The sequence below is a fragment of the Balearica regulorum genome, chromosome 4 (genome assembly GCF_011004875.1).
Source record: "Balearica regulorum gibbericeps isolate bBalReg1 chromosome 4, bBalReg1.pri, whole genome shotgun sequence".
NCBI classification, from domain to species: domain Eukaryota; kingdom Metazoa; phylum Chordata; class Aves; order Gruiformes; family Gruidae; genus Balearica; species Balearica regulorum.
The window spans coordinates 38,482,739-38,501,046 of NC_046187.1; the positions used below are offsets into that span (position 1 = coordinate 38,482,739).

The 18,308-nt window shown below is 37.2% G+C and overlaps 1 protein-coding gene across 2 annotated transcripts in view; it reads right to left on the reverse strand.

Annotated features, from left to right (window-relative positions):
* The window catches only part of MARCHF1 (membrane associated ring-CH-type finger 1), a 241,582-nt gene that overhangs the window by 136,630 nt on the left and 86,644 nt on the right, over positions 1–18,308 (reverse strand). The window contains exon 3 of one of the 2 annotated variants that reach the window (XM_075751823.1): positions 619–827. The exons of the other annotated variant lie outside the window; for it this stretch is intronic. The gene's annotated coding sequence lies outside the window, so the exon portion shown is untranslated. The remainder of the gene's footprint in view (positions 1–618; positions 828–18,308) is intronic. 2 annotated transcript variants of the gene reach the window in all.

Below are 18,308 nucleotides of genomic sequence, written 5' to 3' on the forward strand. Positions count from 1 at the left end.
ATTAATATAATATGCACATACAGTTTCTTCTTAACTGGAAAACAGTATACGATATTTACTGATGGAACAACACTTTTGTATGTTTATGAATCAAAGAAAGTCGGTCAAAGAATAAAAAACTAAACATTGATGCCTTTTAAATGATAATAAAGAGTAAGTTATAGAGCTCATGCCTACACTTGCTATGAAGAACACACGCATAATAGAAAGACGGGCTTTAGCATGGTATTTCTGTTGTTTTTAAACAGGGATAGGAATCTTATTAAAACTACTTTTTCATCCAATGTATTATAAAGGAACTGCTACTTGACAGCTTATAAGGAACAATGACTGTTTATCAGGACTAGGAGACTGCATGCATTTATATAAAAATGTTAAAACCCCCCTAATACAGTTTGCAACTTCCTTCCTTTTTTTTTTTTCCCCCCCCTCCAAATACCCTCCTTTTTTTGTAATGCTGAGATGTTATCACAGGAGATGGCTTCAGTGTGCTAAAGCATGCTGCACCCATGGGTAGTGGGTAACGCTACGGCACGTCGCATCCTGCTGAGCAGCAAAACCCACTGGTTACCAAAGGCAGACTTGTCCTACCGTAGCAAATTGAAACCTTCCTCTTACCTCGACTTCCTTGCTCTTCTCTTTGTTTCTGCCCATTGAACTTCTCCCATTGCTGGCAGTCTCCCGCGCTGGAACTACAGAAATCTGTTGGAGGGGCATTTTTACAGTGCTGCAGGTTGCCAATACCTGTTTGGATGCCTTATATCTTCACTCCCCCCGAGTAGCCCACCTGTATAATTGTTCATATCCTTGCTTTGCCAAGCTCAGCTCTAAATAAAAAGGGGAAAATATTATTTGAGAAACTGTGCAGCATATGCTAGGGTCTTCCATCAAAAAAAAAAAAAAAAAAAAGAGTAAAGCAGAGCAAATTGCAAACACACACGAGAAACAGCACACAAAGAAGTAAGGCACAATAATCCAGAGAGTTTTACATGCTCAGAGTGATGAGTTGCTGCAAGTCATAACTCCTCTGCCGTGTCCCTGGAGCACCCCCTTGCCCCCCTGTTCCCCAAGAGCATTGTGGGAGACAATTCAATTTCTGTGTTACCTAATAACTGTCATGGAAACCAAGGAAACCCAGGTCTCGCAGGCCCTTATTAGCAATCGCTTCCCTCTAATGGCACAGGCTCCCACATTTGCAGCGGCTGCCACCTCTGCTTTTGTTTCCCATCCGATTCCACAGGAGTCCACTAAGCACCCGGAGACACTGCCTCACACTGACTAGGTAAAGCAGCATAAGGCTGAAAAGCTTAGTGTCCTATTTTGGAGGCAAAATCTCCTCCTTTAAAAGCACGGATAGCTTGCTGTGTCCTTCATGCATCTACAATAATCTGCTTAGGTCAAAGGATCTGCCTTGAAGTGAAGAGCAGCGGTGAGCGAATGAGGTGTAAAAAGGAAGACAAGACTGGGAGGGATTGCAGATGTGCCTTTCTGAGGTTGATAGTAAAAAGTTAACCCTTCGCTGCGCTCGTCTTTTCCCGACACATCACCAGAAGCAAGCTCAGCAGGACAAGCCAAAGGCAGACACACACGTGTCTTTACAGTAGCCGCACACACACTCTGAAAACGGCTTGTACCTGAGTTTCTCTCACCCTACAGCTTCTGGTCTCTCAGTTACAAGAAGCAAAACGCCCTGGAAAACTGTTTCACCATCTGCCCTGCCCCTAAAATTCAAAACAATAGAAGAATATCCCAGCTGCTCTATTACAAAAATGGATACGAAGAAAGGAAACTCTTAACACTTATACTTCTGTAAAAAAATTATTATTATTGATAAATATCAAGAATGCAAGAAAAACTGATTTTGATAAAAAATAGTGAAGAGAGAATCAGATCAGAAGTTAAATTCTTAGCACTTTATCACTAATGCAGGAATAAAAGCAGAAGAAAGGAAAGAAAAGAAAAAAACCAAAACCCACCCAAAAACCAAAACCCCGAGCAAACACTAACAATGTTTTAATATGTTGTCATTAAAAAAAAAAGTACTATCCAGGCCTTGAAATAAATCATCTTTATTTCTTGCTGTATACACTTGCACTTGGAATTTTAACAAGCAATAATGGAATTATATACAGCCCGGATTTTCTTACAAGGCCATGTGAGGAGGATTTAAAATACTGTTGATTCACTACTGCGCTACTTCAGTTACTATTTCTCAGTCTGAGTTAACAGAGTTACAAGAGACCAGCCAGGGATTCAACTGGGATCTGGTTCATACTGCCTTCCCAGTTTTACATCACTGGTTTAAACTAAAGTATATTGACACACTCTAACATAAAGGTTTATCAAATGCATTAACAAAGAATCATAATCTGTACTAGATGTTTAAAGATGCTGCAAGACACGTGTGTATGTGTGCACATATTTATATATTTATTATACATATTTTATATATATTCATAGTCATGAAATAGATTCACAAAGAATAAAATGAAGTCCATTGCCATTTACACTGTTCCTTTACACATTTTTAGTTATATTTTACATGTTCATTCCATCTTTACTCTCTGATATTTCAAAATTTGAATGTAAGTTTAAACAGCTCCCAACGTACACAGGGAGATTTTTCTGAATTTTAAATATAAATCAGGAAAAAAAAAGACAACCTCCTGCTTACCAAGACAGTCATCATAGAAAAAATTATTCTAGCAGTATTCAAAGACAGGAAATATCATATACCACATTGGTAAAGTTTAACTGCAAATCTTAAACTATACTATAACGTAAAGGAAATTCCTTATCAGTTTAACAGAAAGTTTTAAAGCTACAGACAAATGCTAGTCTTTCCTCTGAGGAACAACGGATTAAGAATGCCTAAACCTGGCTCTGCTTTGTCATGATAACCACTTACCTCTTTGATAAAACCCCTGACAGAAAATGAGTGTTTTTGAGGTATTAAAATGGAGCTTTCCTGTAGCGTGTGCCTAGTTAAGCTTAAAAAAGTCAACCTGCTTTTTGATACTGTGCCAATAATTCTGCATTTTAAATCGTCTGAACTTGAGATTCAAGTCAGAGATTTCTAGGTTAACCAGTAACCTCTGTAATCCCATCTGTGTCTGGTTTAGTTAGCCAGAATAAAGACCCTTAAAGGGTGTGATGTACTTAGTTCTTTTTAAAATGATGAAGTCTTGTGGCCCCTTTTTCCCCCCAGAGTGAACCTACACCATTAAAAGGTATACAACAAAAACCCTGGACCAAAGCAAAGGGTATACGTTACCATTAAGTCAGTCCATGCTCGCATTCTGCTTAAGCATTTCACTAATTACATTTCTTCACCATGTGGAGATTTCAAATTAACGTGCAATTGCCCTCACTGCACATAGGCTGAACGTGGCTCTACCCACCCTGACTGCTAAAACGAGTCACAACACAATCAAGCCTCATACTGCTATACGTAGAAATGTGGAGAGCTTTTGGTAACAAAAGCTGTTGGAAGATACAGGACGCGTCCAAAAGCATGCCATAAAAGTCAGTGGCAGAGGTGGGGCTGGGATCATCTTTCTGTTCCACACTTCAGTTTAGTGTTCCTTCTTTGTTTTTTCAAGTTTACTATACAGAATTATAAAACGTAAAGCTTTTACATAAGTAAAATGATCTCAGAACAGCACTACAACATCAGAGCACATCTTGCAGAAACCACAAAACTATTGATTTCAATTTACAATATGGTTTTAGGTCCCAGCATCCCAAAGTACTTCATAACATTTAGAGAATGACTTGCAGGCTCCTATGTTCCCTTTGGTCACTTCCCGCTACATCTCAGAGTGGTCACCGGGAGCTGAACACAGCCCTCTTACAAAACAGGGAGCAGAGGATGAAAAGTGCAAGCCCGAGGTAAGCTTCAGGTAGATGAAATATGTAACCTTTGTGTCACATCTCTGTTCCTCCCTCCCCTGCTGAACAGGACCTCAACTCTATTTACGCAGATGCTGTAAAGTTATAAATTACCTATAAAGTTTCTATTCAAATTCTATAAAGTTGTAAATAAAGTGATTTTATAATTTATATATATTTTATATATATTGTATATACACACACACTTGTTAGAAAGTGTTCTGACTTCCACTCATTCCCCACAGTGACAAGCCAGGGATATTCTATTTACAATACACTCCTTTCACCAAACATACCACCAGGAGGGTCAGCACGCTGGGGCCATGCCTCACCCGAAGGACAGTGTGACAGCGCGGGGTGAAGCATGGAGCTGCGATGCCAAGCAGCTAGATGGGGTTTCAGCCTTGAGGGGACGACAATAAAGGAAGGTAATTGGTGACCTGCAGCAGGTGAAAATGACGTGTCAGAGAAGAGAGCTGTGGGCCATTAGGAAGTGATTTAAGTTACAGAAATATAATCCACAGTTCTTGAAGCAAGTAAGGACAGAAGAAAGAGGTAACCTCTTTTCTGGCTACGGTGTGAAATGCTACTAATCCCAATTCAGAGAACCCAAAGGATCCAACTTAATTTTTAGTCTCCCAACACTCTCCCCTCAGTCAGCCCATGGTGACCATGACGGTAATCAAGATACAAGGAACGTTTTTCCTGGTGTTTTACAATGTAGGTCTGCTCCCTAGCTGGGGACTACACCCCGTGTTTCTGCTCTAGCCTGCAGCCTCTTTGTCTTATCCGCTCCACCCATGGCTCTAAGGCTACTACAAACCCTCTCACACTCAGGACACGTACATTCATGGTACAAACCATCCCCAGAAGCACTGCCCTAAGAATCAGACAACAAAAAGGCACCAGAATTCTAATGCTACAGACACACACACAGCGGTTTTTTTCTAATTTAATAAGGAACAAATGTTCTTCTCACCATATCTGTTTCCACAAGCCTACTGCACTGAAGGGGAGAATCTGATCAACTATGGTAAATGGTCCAACCATGGTGATGTAAGCATCAATGAGATAATGAAAAACATCGATACAACCCCTTTTGCAACACAATTACAAAGAAACACTGTACTAGCGTGCTGCCAGTACACTACTGCAGCTTATATATAATCACTGTGCCTTGTTGCCGTCACTTACAGAATCCCAAATGTTTGCAAGATTCTTGAATTGAAGAAAACATAATAGCAAGTTTCCCTGCATAAATAACACTTTATCAGGAACAGGTAATTCTAATTATTTTTTACTCAGCATTAAATCGTCTTTAGACGAGACGTACTGTAGCTGTTATATGATCTTTAAGCCAAAAGCTATACTGAATTTTAAAAAAAAAATGCGGACATAAAATGCTTAGAAGTTGGTAGGTTCGACTCCACATTACTTGTCAAAAAGATACATTGGCTATGAATGCACAATGTACAAAAAGGTACAGATCTATAGCCTACAGTCCTGAGATCTAGGAATGAGTTTCACTGTCCTCAAAAATAATGCAGAAAAGTTACCTATATTGTATATACTATGCTCCCTTTACTATCTAAAAGTGGGGAGATTTTACACCCTCATAAATGACCTATTAACATGCTTCCTACATACTCCAAACATCTGACCTGACCTCTAGTCTATACCTCCAGTGTCCTCAAGAGTCATATTTACGTATTACCTTCAGCATCTATGTTACCTTCATTTCCTTAATAAGAAATTGATGAAAAATAAGTGTAACTCTACCACCTCATTTGCTCTCATCACAACTTTAAGAACACAACAAAACAACGTGGTTTTATGAAAAGAGGTTGGATAATATTCCTCTACTGCACTCAGATGCACCACAGTCCTAGATATACCCCTGTACAAAGAACACCATCTGTAACCCAAAATTTCTGCAAAGGATCCACTCCATTTCCCTCTGATATTAACAAGTCCATCAAAGCAACTGAGCCTCTCACTTCTGACTTTACCATACAAAAGGGTAAAGCATGTAACAACTGCAAACAATAATAATAAGGGGTATTGTCAGGAGGCAAATTTAAAAAGATTTTATAGATAGGTCCTAAAGAAAAGAATCCTGCTTACAATTTTAAATGAGTTTTTGCAGTCAGGCTATCAAAACTGTATCAGCACATAGCTAAAACTTAAGGTTACCTATCAGTATGTATTCAGAGGCCATTATTTATTTACATATACACGCACAAATATATGTAGTCACACCTATTTTCCCTTTTCTGTAGATATTTCAGAATAAAGCAATCTCTACTTATCAATCAGTATAAAATTTAGTATTTAGTATTAAATTTACTAAGAAGCAAAAATCAGAAAGGAGCCCACTTTCACAAATATTTTTTTTTTTCTCTTAAAACAACAGTTACTCTCTTACATAAAGTTTTGAAAGGAAAAAAGGAAACAAAACACAAGTCTCACCAACATTAGCAAATTTAATGCAGGCTACCTGTCGTGACTTTCAGCCTGTCTTATATTTGCATCTTAGGTACAGAGAAGTGAGTCAGATTATCACAGCAGCTGTGGATACCAGTACTAGATAATGATTAACTGGGATGAGGTACAGTCACTTTAACGAGCAGAAGCTTCTAACACCAAAATTAAAAATGCAGCTAGCAGTGGTCTAATGGAGACCAAACGAGATTGAGGTAAACCAATCCCATGGGCTTCACAGCATCCTCAAGTTACATGAAACTAGATCCAAATGTAATTTTTAGACAAATGAAAAATTCCGTTAGATCTTCTCCTATCTCTCACAGTTTCAAAAAAAAAAAAAAAAAAATAAAATTTAAACCTACTGCAGTACAAAGTTAGTCACGGAATTCAGGCAAACATGAAAGATATCCTTAGCCAAATACAAATAATTCAAAGCAGCATGGACCAGTTTCCAGATATCTTTTCCTCTGAATGGAAAAACCTGTTGTTCTCTGCTATTTGGACCAGTATGTCTGAAACACTGTTCTCCACTGCGGGCTGTCTTCAAATGTGAAGCCTCAGGAACGCAAGAGTTTTAGGCAGAACTCTTGTGCAAATAAGTCCTCATCAAAAGCAAAATTTCAAAGTTGTTTAAAAGAGGTGAATTAGAACAAATGTCTGTGAGATGTCATATTAGAAGTCACTTTTTAAATGCTATATGGAGTTGATATAGACTTGAATGTAGCCATCATGATATTAGATCCTCAGGGAGGTTTTGGTAGCTTTCCTCTTTGCCTACCTTTAGCTTCATAATTGAAGTCCTGAGAAGTACCACGTAATGTAACATGAATATAGCTGTATTAAAGGTGTTAAGGAAGTAATAAACTAAAAATTTCAAATGAATGTCTTTGGATATTTTTTCTACGTTGCCATTCACAGGTTATTGCACATTATTACACATCATTTCATCAGCAGCATTACTAAGCACAGAACTTCTCTTTCAGCCTCTCCACGGAGGAAAAATAAGTCAGTGCAAATGCAGAAGAACCTGTTTGACACTTGCATAGTCTGTGCAGATATACTGCCTAAGCATTTTCAGAACATCTAAAAATCCAAGGTCATGGGAGCGTACAAGTCAAAAGACAAGTTAAAAAATTAAAAACTAATAGCTGAGACTGAATTAAAATATGCCTGGTGCATCAAAAAAAGGTTTACCTAGCTGAAACTTAGATTTGATTAAACTGAGATATGAAATGACAGAACAGCAGTAAATTGGATAAAACATGGCCCCTGGCTGTTAAAACCAATTATCTTCATTATCTCCATCAAAATGCAGCAAGCGGGGAATCCACCTGCTTAGTTTTAGGTTAAATGCTGCAAACTTGAATCTAACAATATTAAAGAGTTCCAGTGTTATTCGTAAGAATGGATTCAAGTTCTTGACCAAGATTCAAAGCTAACAGTCAACACAGAGGAGAGCCAGGGATCAAAAGAGGAAGACCTGGACAATCTTCTAGATGAGAGCGTTATAAAAAGGGTGAAGTTCAGTAGTACAAGCAGCACAGTTATGGCACTGGTAGAATAGGAGAAAAAAATTGGGTAGCAGCCAGGAGCACAGACTGATAAGAAGGATCAACATATTTGTTAATCAAAGGATGACTGGAAAATGCTAACTGTCATCAGCTGCAAAAATATAAACATAGTCCCAGGGTGCAACCAAACAAGTTATTTCCAATTCTTCTTAGTCCTGAACAAGCTACACCAGTAATTTCCTCAAAAATTAGACTTTTCACTTCTCAAAATTCTGATCACCAACATCAAGGAGATGCTGAACTCAGACACAGTGGGAAACCATTCTAAAAAACTTGCACAACGGGAAATTATTATTTGCTAACCCACCCGCTTCTGTTACTGGCTACATATAATTAGACTGGAAGACCAAGTTCATTTGTTTGTTTTTAATGCAGATATTCAGGTGCACAGTATATTGGAGATTATAGTATCAACTGTGCTCTTGATCATTATTTGACAAAAAATGAAGACAGATGCACAATTTGTAATCAAAAATAAAATCTTACAACCAGGTCCATCTGTGTGAATACTGAAAGTTTACTTTTAGAGATTTTCCATGTTTGCTAAGCATTATTTGCTTTGTGAATCTCAGCTGCTAGAATGTTTAAGGGACATGAAAAATTGCAAGATATTAATTTTAAAAATGCAAATGAATATTCATTCAAAACACTTCTAATAATGTATTTCTTCTCAAAGTCCTACAGGTGTCTATTGCGTATTATACTGTATTTTTCCCCTTTACTTTACATCTCTATCTTATAAGCTTAAAATACTGCCATTTCCCCCCTATTCTCATCTGCGGTGACCCCCTTCTTCTCCTTTTCTGCAGAAACACCTGGGCAGAATTTTATCTTTGGCTAAATATTCATATTCCGCGAACTATATTTTCTCTAATTTTTAAATATTCTATTCTGTAACCAGCTTTATTGAAAATAGCTTAATAAAAGATATTGTCTATATTGAACCAAGTTTTTAACCTTATGTCCAGTCCACATGTTTTTTTGGCTTTGGAACTTCTCCCACTGCTTCAGAGAGAGGACGGATCACTGCCAGTATGATAAGGATCCCATCAAATTACAACAGCATGGAGTTTGAAAGGATCTGTGGAAATTAACATTACAGAGGTGGCAAATTCACTTTAAACTTGCTGGTGGTTTTGACCCATAAAGTCTCCTGGCTTCATAATTTTTAAGAAGACCGTACATAAGTGAGATCTATTATGCTTCTCTTTAATGCTATGAAATAGCATGTGATACTGAGATTCATTTTAACTCAAATTGTAGTTCAGCTACAGGATTAAGCTATTTTAAAAACACAGGCTTCACATTCTTGAGTAATTGTCTTTAATATCCAAATATTTCCTAAGTTTAAGAGTAAGCACTATTATAAGTGGTGCCACTCCTACATTACTGCCAGCCACCTATTGTGTGGTTTATACTTAGAAGGAAGTAATTCAGTTTTATTTGCTTACTTTGTTACTCAGTGCATCTTTGTTTATTTTGCTAACAAATTGAAACTGCTGTGAATTTAAATGCCAGTGTTTCATTCTGTAAGAAAATTATTGATGTTTTCCAATTAAAAAGTAAGCCCGCAAGGAACTGTCTGATACCTGGGGTCAGCAGCCCTGTTCGCTTGAGTAAACAGATAGTGAAGTAAAGCAAAGAGCAGAGCTCCGACGTAAATGAGCCACCAGAGGGAGCTCATCCAGTCTGCTGAGTGTAATAGAACTATATTGACATTGGCAAAAAGTTAATTAAACATTTTTATAGGGGTCGCTGGCTGAGTTCAAAACAAAGCGCATTCCCTGGCTGAAACTCTACACGCCTGAGAATCTTAATGAAATCAGAAAAGATTGTTTCTTTAACAAACATGGAATGCATTTCTGATTAAATAAAGATAATTAAGTTTAGAAATGTGTGATACAGCATTCTCCTACACGTACGCAGATATACAAGCCTTTTCTTCATTCATTCATCTTTATTTTCTCCAGACAAAGAGAATGCCAATGTGTCTTTAAACTACGAGACAAAAAACTATGAGATTAAGTTTATAATTTCACCTAAAAGCTGTGGAAGTGTACCAAAAGCAGAGCCACAGAACTATTAAAAAGATATTAATTTCTAATCAAATATAATTTCTTGTTATGCTGCTTACCTAATTCTGTAATTAGTTATTACACTTAGATGGACATTGCCATACTAACTTTGAGTTTACTCTCACAATACAGCGCTCTCATTTTAAATTGTACTGGACCCAGATTCAGAAAACAAATCCCTCAAGCTCCTGTTCTGAAGGATCCCATGGTTACTATCCAACCTATGAACATTTTTTGAAAAAGAGTACCAAAATAAGAATTATTCAGGTTTTTACATGGTGCTTACTGATCAAGAAATCAAGAGTTTTGCAGGGGTTTGTTTTGTTTATTACTTTTCCAAGGAACCAGGCATCTAACAGCAGTAATTCAGATGGGGGGGCGGGCAGGAAAAGGGCGATAAAATTATTTCCTAAAGGAAAAGCACCTTTTAACATAAGCTTCCAAACAAATCATTGCAAATCTCTTTATGTATTTCTGCAGATCATGTACCTTAAATATTCATTCCCAATTAACACTTCTCTACCACAGATTTCAGTCATATATTTCTTTGTGTTACCTATTACCAGCTTTCTAAACACTGCAAGATTAATTTGATTATACTTTTATCTTACCTCTGCCTGGATGCTTTGCTCAGGAAGATAAGATTAAACATAATGTGCTGTTACATTTATCTGTTCTTTCAAGCTTCAATAAAAAAGTAAATTCTCTTCAATACCACATAAAAGCAGTAAGTTTTATAGTGAACTCCTGTGTAACGTGAGGATACAACGAAAAGCACTTCGCTCTATAATCATACCAATACTTAAGCACTGGAAGAAAATCCAACCTGAGAAGACCCAATACTAGTTAAGGTTTCTTTAAGTTCCAGTAAGCACTTCAGAGTGCCAAGATTCTCCGCACCGCTATTTTACCTTGGTGAGCACAATTTTTCATCATTTGCCCATATCAATCAAAAACTCTCAGGAAAAACGTTACAATTGCTCTCCAGTACCTTTTCTGAAGTCATCCTTCCCAAGAATATTTTCAGACACAAGTTTTTTCTTGTTTTTCTCACTGAATAACTGCATTTTTTAAGAGAGTCAGAAGAGGTTATTAAGAGCCTAAATTAACAAAAGGTCAGATTTGTCAATCTCCTGCTTAAAAACAGCTAATGAATTACTTCTCAGAGTTGAAGTAAGATTTACTAGCCCATGCCCCACCCCCCCACCTCGTACCATAAAGCTAACCAGTTTTTTCACATCACTTACTGATAAAAAGGGGTTTTTTACATTGTTGACTATCTTCCCACATTAACAATTATCACATACATTTTTACAGCAGAGCAGTTCTAAGGTTCTCTAGGAATCTGAGGTGTAAAATAACATTTATAAAAGCCTTTAAAGCCTCTGATCGGTACATAGTCAGTAGCTAGAAAAGGACAGAAGACACCCAACTCTTACAACTGTTTTCTTCATGTGTGTTCACTATAGGCTAAAATTCATCCCTGTTCAGAAGTCAGCGTAAGACGCAATATACAGAACATCTATATTCTCTATACATATTTTTATAAATATACAGCAGACTGAATTTCATAGTTCTTCAAAATGCAGTGGGAGAGTGATCCAAACACTAGCAACCATTCATATACCATTTATACTCTGCAAAAGAAAACCCACCTTTATAAAGCTCAGCTTTATGAAAATATGATTGCTTTCCAATAGCTCATGTGATCCTCATCATCATAGTATCAGGGCTAAACAGCAACTTGGAAACCAGACATTGACGAGGCTTATTGCATCTCCACATGCTAAGAGAGCGTTAGCTTATTTTATTGTAGGACTGCAAAGTACGTTAATCGCTTCTGCATGCTAGATCAGATTGCAAGTCTTTATTTCTCATTCTCTGACCAACATGGATATCCCAGCTCTAAAAGTTAGGATTACACTGTAATGCCTCCAAGATGTGAAATCACTCCCATCTTATGAACTTTAAAAACTACAACCGTATACATGAGCCAAATCACAGCTTTGGCACAAGCATCACATGCTTCTTACACAGCAAAAGTTCACCCTTAGAAAACATGCTGCCACTGGGTGAATACATGGATTGAAAATGATGTACTAGGAAATTGTCATTTGTATTTGAATTCCGAGTCTAACTTTTTTTCCCCCCCCTTAAGAAACTTTTTTCCATGGGAAACTGAAAAGCTGTGCATTTCAAGACCATTTACAGCACAACCTTACAGACAATTTCTAGTAATAAACATTGCAAGCAGGGAATATATCTTCATTATCATTAAGGTACTCACACAAGGGTGGCATCCATTTCACAGCAGACACTATATGCAGATATCAGACCATATTACATGAACCCCAGCGAATGTGTGTCAACGCACAAAAATACTGGTTTTAATAAATAGGCATATACATTGGTGATGTTTTAAAAGCATTGAACATACCAGTGAAAAGTATTTGAAACTGCGTAGGGAAATCCAAAAGATACTTTGAAGTAAATACTTCTAAATAACAAAACCAAAAAAATTATAAAGCAGCTGGAAAAATGTCAGAATGGAAAGATCTGGGGAAAATGAATAAAGGCTTTGGACTATCACTGTTAGACTATACTGTGTCAGTTTAATAGGCACCTTAGAAACAAATACTAGCTGCAAAGTAAAAAAAAGAACTCACAAACAATAAAATCAGCCCTTTCCTAAGAGACTATTTCTGAATTCTGCACCTAAAGATCCTCCACTTGGGATACTACTTATTCAGTGCCTAAAATTGGGATTAGGGTTTGGATTTCCTGAAGATTGTAAGTTAAAAGACTTGTGCCTGCTAAATTTCAAAGGCGATTTGGCACCAAACTCCTTGGAAAATCCACTACAATTGTATTTCAAAACTGTATCCTTTTTACTTACTGATGGATTTAGTCTGCACTGAACATCTTTAAAAGCTTTTCTTGATTTGTCTTTGGTTTTCTTCAAACAGAATTCAGTGAAATTTTGGTCTTACCATAAAAAAGACATATTAGATATCAAATTAGTTTCATGACAGCAATGAACCAGTTCAGGTCAAAATAAAAGAAATCTAAAAAAAAAAAAAAAAGAAGTTTTGGTGTTTTTTTTTTTTAAAGTGGAAACTGAACATTTGCTAAAGTTAGCAAAATCTCTGTTTCAGCCAAACATTAGTTGGGGGCAGTATTGATAAACTCCTTCAGGAAAGGATGCATACATAACATATCCGTGTTTCCCAGAAGGATGAGTCTCAAAGCACCCTGAACATAGCCTACACCTTTAATAGTCACAAAAAACAGAGGCACATCTTGCTCTGATTACCACTTTTTCTAATATCATGCATTGATAAACACTTTGTAGATTTTAGTATTTTAAGGATCATTTACCTTAAAATAACATCCTATCTCATAAATAGATTGTACGACTTTCTCCTAGTTGGCTCTTACTCACCTCCTCCAATATTCCTCAGCTGCCTAACAAGATATTTTATCACCTAAATCACATCCCAGTGGCTTTTTCCAGCATAAGCAGTAAACTTAAACCAACTTAACTGCAAACCCATAGCTCTCTTTCCCCACTGAAATTCTCATTTCAGATAGAAAATGCAGTTAAAAAATGACTCCTTGCCAGATGATTTTCCCTCACTGATAGTAAGAAAAACTGAAGTGACACAACAGAGAATAAGACCTATAATAACAATACAGTAACATGAATTTACCAGAAAGACTAAAAAGCTGGTGTCTGAGAGACACAAAGCAATGAATGAGGCAGCTTTGTTCTCTCCTATTACCCATCTTCGAATGAAATACTTTTCACAGCCCTGAGATGTTGCTGTCCTACTAGCTTAAAAAAGCTACGAGATTGTGTCAACTAAGCCACAGCTATTAGTGGCACTGGGTCAAGAGTTTCATTACATTCGTGACGCAAAGATGAAATTTTCCCTTTCTGTTGCGTGCTGTGAAGTCCACCCCTGGATCCAATTAATAGCAGGTACAAATCTGTTTTTAGATCAAGCACCCTACAGTTGCAATTTTTGGAACTGTTTGCTTTAGAAAAGTGTTGAAATTCCCCACTGTCCCCTGAGCATGAGTCCCTGGTGGTACATGAATAACAAAAAGCTGAGAAGGGCCCTCCTTTGAATTACACAGCCCCGTTCACTCAGCGCAGTGGATGACTACAAGTATGACGCACGTATGAGTGTCTGCCTTCATATGCTGGCTGTTCTGATTGCGATTTCTTCATTTAACCAATATTCACTATTTTTTTTTTTGCCGTGAACTAACACTTCATTACAACTTTCCTTGTAAGTTGCATTTTAAGAAACATTCTTTCAACCAAGTTACAAGGGATAAAAAATGGAGAAATTAAGCTACGTTTAAAGAAAATGCAACAACTGTAAAACCTTATTTTCAACCCATGCATTTTTTGTATATTTAGATGATAGGTATTCCTCCTATGGGAAAAGAATATTTATTTATACACAGCATATCTAGTGAATTAGAAACCTAGTCTTATTAAAATCAGAAATTTCAGGCAATATCAATAAAAACAGACATGTTTTGTTAAAAACAACAAAAGGAGAAAATTCACTGATTTCAAAGTATCTTTATAACCCTTCCCACCTCCCACTTCTTGCAATAATAGCAGTGCTCAACTGCTGTCAGCAAATACCATATTTTCTTCCATTCAGAGTCCACAATTAATCATTAAAACAACAAAGCATGGGTATTGGGGTATTTTTATTGCAACAAGAAACTATTGCTATGACTAGTTCTAACATAAATAAAGGAAGCATATTATAGGTACAACCTAATAGGATCAAATCAAAGCTTTGTATAACCAACAAAACGAAGGGAGACTCAACAGCACCAATGAGCAAAAATGATGCTAAAAATGGGGGTGGAGGGGAAACCAAAACAACAAACTCTTCATGTACTCCCTCTATTTTTTGAGGAAACTGTCACAGTTTCACATAGACAGTTGCCACAAGGTCATAAATATTCACCGTGAACACTCCCACCCTGTTAGGTTCACTTAAACAGTACAGAATCTATAAAACTTCCATCCACAGAAACACAGATGAAAAGGACAGATCATTTAATTGGAAGAGATGAATGATGAAGAACAAAAATGAGTACAGTAATGAAAAAGACATAGAAAAAGTAAATGAAGAAATTTGTCAGGACAGAAAGCAAAGCCCTATTAAATGAAACTGTAAAGAAGAACATCCATAAATTGTAGAAGGCTGGAATTCTTATAAAGCATAAAATTAGAGCAAAGAATTCAGTTGCAGGTTGTGGTTAAGGCCATAATGACATTAAGAATCAGAAGATGACTAGACATTTTGTTGAAAGAAGACTTTCTAGGATACATTAGCAAAATTCAAATTTAGGTCTCAGATCAGACTTGTAAGAGCTAATAAAATAATAATTTTTAATTATTACTGGTTGTGAATACATCTCTCCAGACAGGTTCACATCTGCCTGCTTCGAAGTGTTTAACATGGTATCATTCCACTTTATAATAATATTAGTATTATTATTACAGCTGTTCTGAAATGTATATCTCAAATATAACAAAATTATTACTCATTGTGACATCTTTGAAAATTGCTTTATGTGGATTATTAAAAAAATTGCAAATTAGATAAATCTTCCAGGGAAAAAAGCTTTCCTTTTATATCTGTTTCTGCCATTATAATTCAACTTCCACATAACTCTTCTCTATTGCATATATTTAGTTCCATTTAAACAGTGTGTGATATGCTCAAGTAGAAAGATGTCAAAAACATAATTTAAAAGAAAATGCACACAATCTCTTCCAAAACACCAAAAAGTCTCAGTTAGTCTAGGGTCAGAAAAATTTGTTTTCATTTTTATTTTTGCTATCTTAAGAACTGAAAATCGGCTTTCAACTTCTCTTTGTGGCCAGTTGTACACAAAAACCAGTTCCAGTACACCACACGTAATTCCATTGCCAAGTCAGTATACATGAAGACAGAGGCACTTTACAGCATCCCTTAAGCTCTAATCTTCAAGTGTCACAGCTGTGCTCCTTCTCCATATCAAGAAAAGACTCAGCTATTCTTCCTTCTGAAGAGTGTTCATGTTTGAGTAGAAGGAAGCCAGTCACTCAGACAAGGTGAAACCATGATACATTCCTGATGGGAGCAGCTAGGAGATCAAGGCTGTAAGGATCCTTCCAGGATCATTCAAGGCAAGCGCTCGAGCCACACCACCCAAGTTGCAGAACGCAAAGTCAGGGACTGGGACAATGAAGAACTGCCCAGTGCAGGAGAAGATCAGGTTCGAGACCATCTAAGGAACCTGAAGGTGCACAAGTCCATGGGACCTGATGAGATGCATCCACGGGTCCTGAGGGAACTGGCAGATGAAGCTGCCAAGCCACTCGTCATCATATTTGAGAAGTTGTGGCAGTCTAGTGAAGTTACCACTGACTGGAAAATATATATATACACACACTATGTACATATATATATGTATATACTATGTGTGTATATATATACTATGTACATATATATATACTATGTGTATATATATACACTATATATACACACACGCACATACACTATGTACACTGCTGGGCTAGTCAAGGAAAAAAACCTCCAGAAGTTGCTAATACTAACTCCTAGTTAACAGAAAGCCGCAGAGAGCAGCACAGACAAGTTTTGCTTGCTTACTAACTTTTGAGATTATTGACTTCTTACTGTGATTGATCACGAAAATAGAAACATACACAGGAAACAACAGTATTCCCAACTGCCCTCCTGTCAGTTTGACAGTCATTTCTGATGTTGTTCTTTAGTATATTTTCTGCTTAAATAAGTCTTCTGCTTATTGCCATGGTCACTTTGAAAGTATTCACAAAGCAAGAGGTGTCTAAAAAGGACATATTAAAGCCTGAGGAGCAGAAAAGTCATAGAAAATCTAAAAATACTAGCAACCTATCAGAGATTACTGCATAGGTGAAAGACAATGCTCTTACAATGCAGACATGATTTAAAGAATAAAACACCAACATATAGCCCCATAGACCTGACGTTAATGGAGAACTAGTTATTTGGGGAGCAAAAGTACCTCTTGACATATAACTCTGTTTTCTAGCTAGTAATTTCTTACAATTCTTGCAGCGTAGGTTTATCTGAAATAGACTACACTAATAAACTGCAATCAAAATAATTATAGTAGTATGAATTTGTCTCTCCCATTCCAGCTTAGAGCCAAGAACTCATACTTTTTTTCCAGGAAACTACTGAGGTGGCACCAGAAATGGAGAATCCTTAGACCATTCTCGTATGAATCAGCCCACAAAAACAGTGCTGTCTTTCATCTGTTACATTAATAAAACTCATAATTATCATCTCTCACTTTGCGGAAGGCACAATCATTACTGTACCCCCAACTGTATTAGTAGACTATGTCAGGAATGACCTTGCAGAACGCCATTTTCTGAGACGGTGACCCTTAAACCTACCCTCAGAGGAGGGAGACACAAAGCTCAGCAAAACATCAACTTGTAGGCAATGGGAAGAAAGAAATTGTAAGCTGCTTCTCTACCAATATGAGGATTCTCAGGAGTGTTCTGCTTTCAGTGGGTCAAAACAAGCTCCTCACACAGCTCCACAAAGGTGAATGTCCTTGTGTGGGCTTTCTGGAGGTCCTGCTGCACCTCTTGTGTCTCTGTGATGATGCAAACTCTCCATACGGCACAAATAATCGATACAGGAGCTGAACCTTTCATTTGTTGGGATGCTGAAAGACAAGTTTTTTGCCTGAAGCCAGGTAGTATAAGGTGTAGACATACAGCACAGCAACACCGTATCTCACCTAAAACTGCTGTACCTGCGAAGTGGTGTGAATTAAGCTAAAGAGAATTCTCTTTGTACTTTTTCTAAGACCATTATGACTCTTGCTTTAAAGTGTGTTAATCTTGTTTGCAGGACAAACAACTATTTGCAAACAGACTCATCAAAACCAATTTTCACTGGGTTTTAATCCCAGGTACCCTTTCCTGCCAATGGACTAATCGTGGCGTAATAACCCATAAGTAAAATAAGCAGGTGAAGTATAAATGACAAGGTATATAACAGTACTCATTCCATCTCTTCCAAGCTACTTCTGTAGTGTAGTCAAGATAGTCACCTCAAGAGGGAGAAATGCAGGCTCAGTCTGAGGGAGGCTGTGAAGCCAAAGCTTGTTGTGGAATTTGGAAGCATATACTATAACCTCCCCATGCTAAATGAGGGAACCAAAGTATTTATAATTCCTACCCACA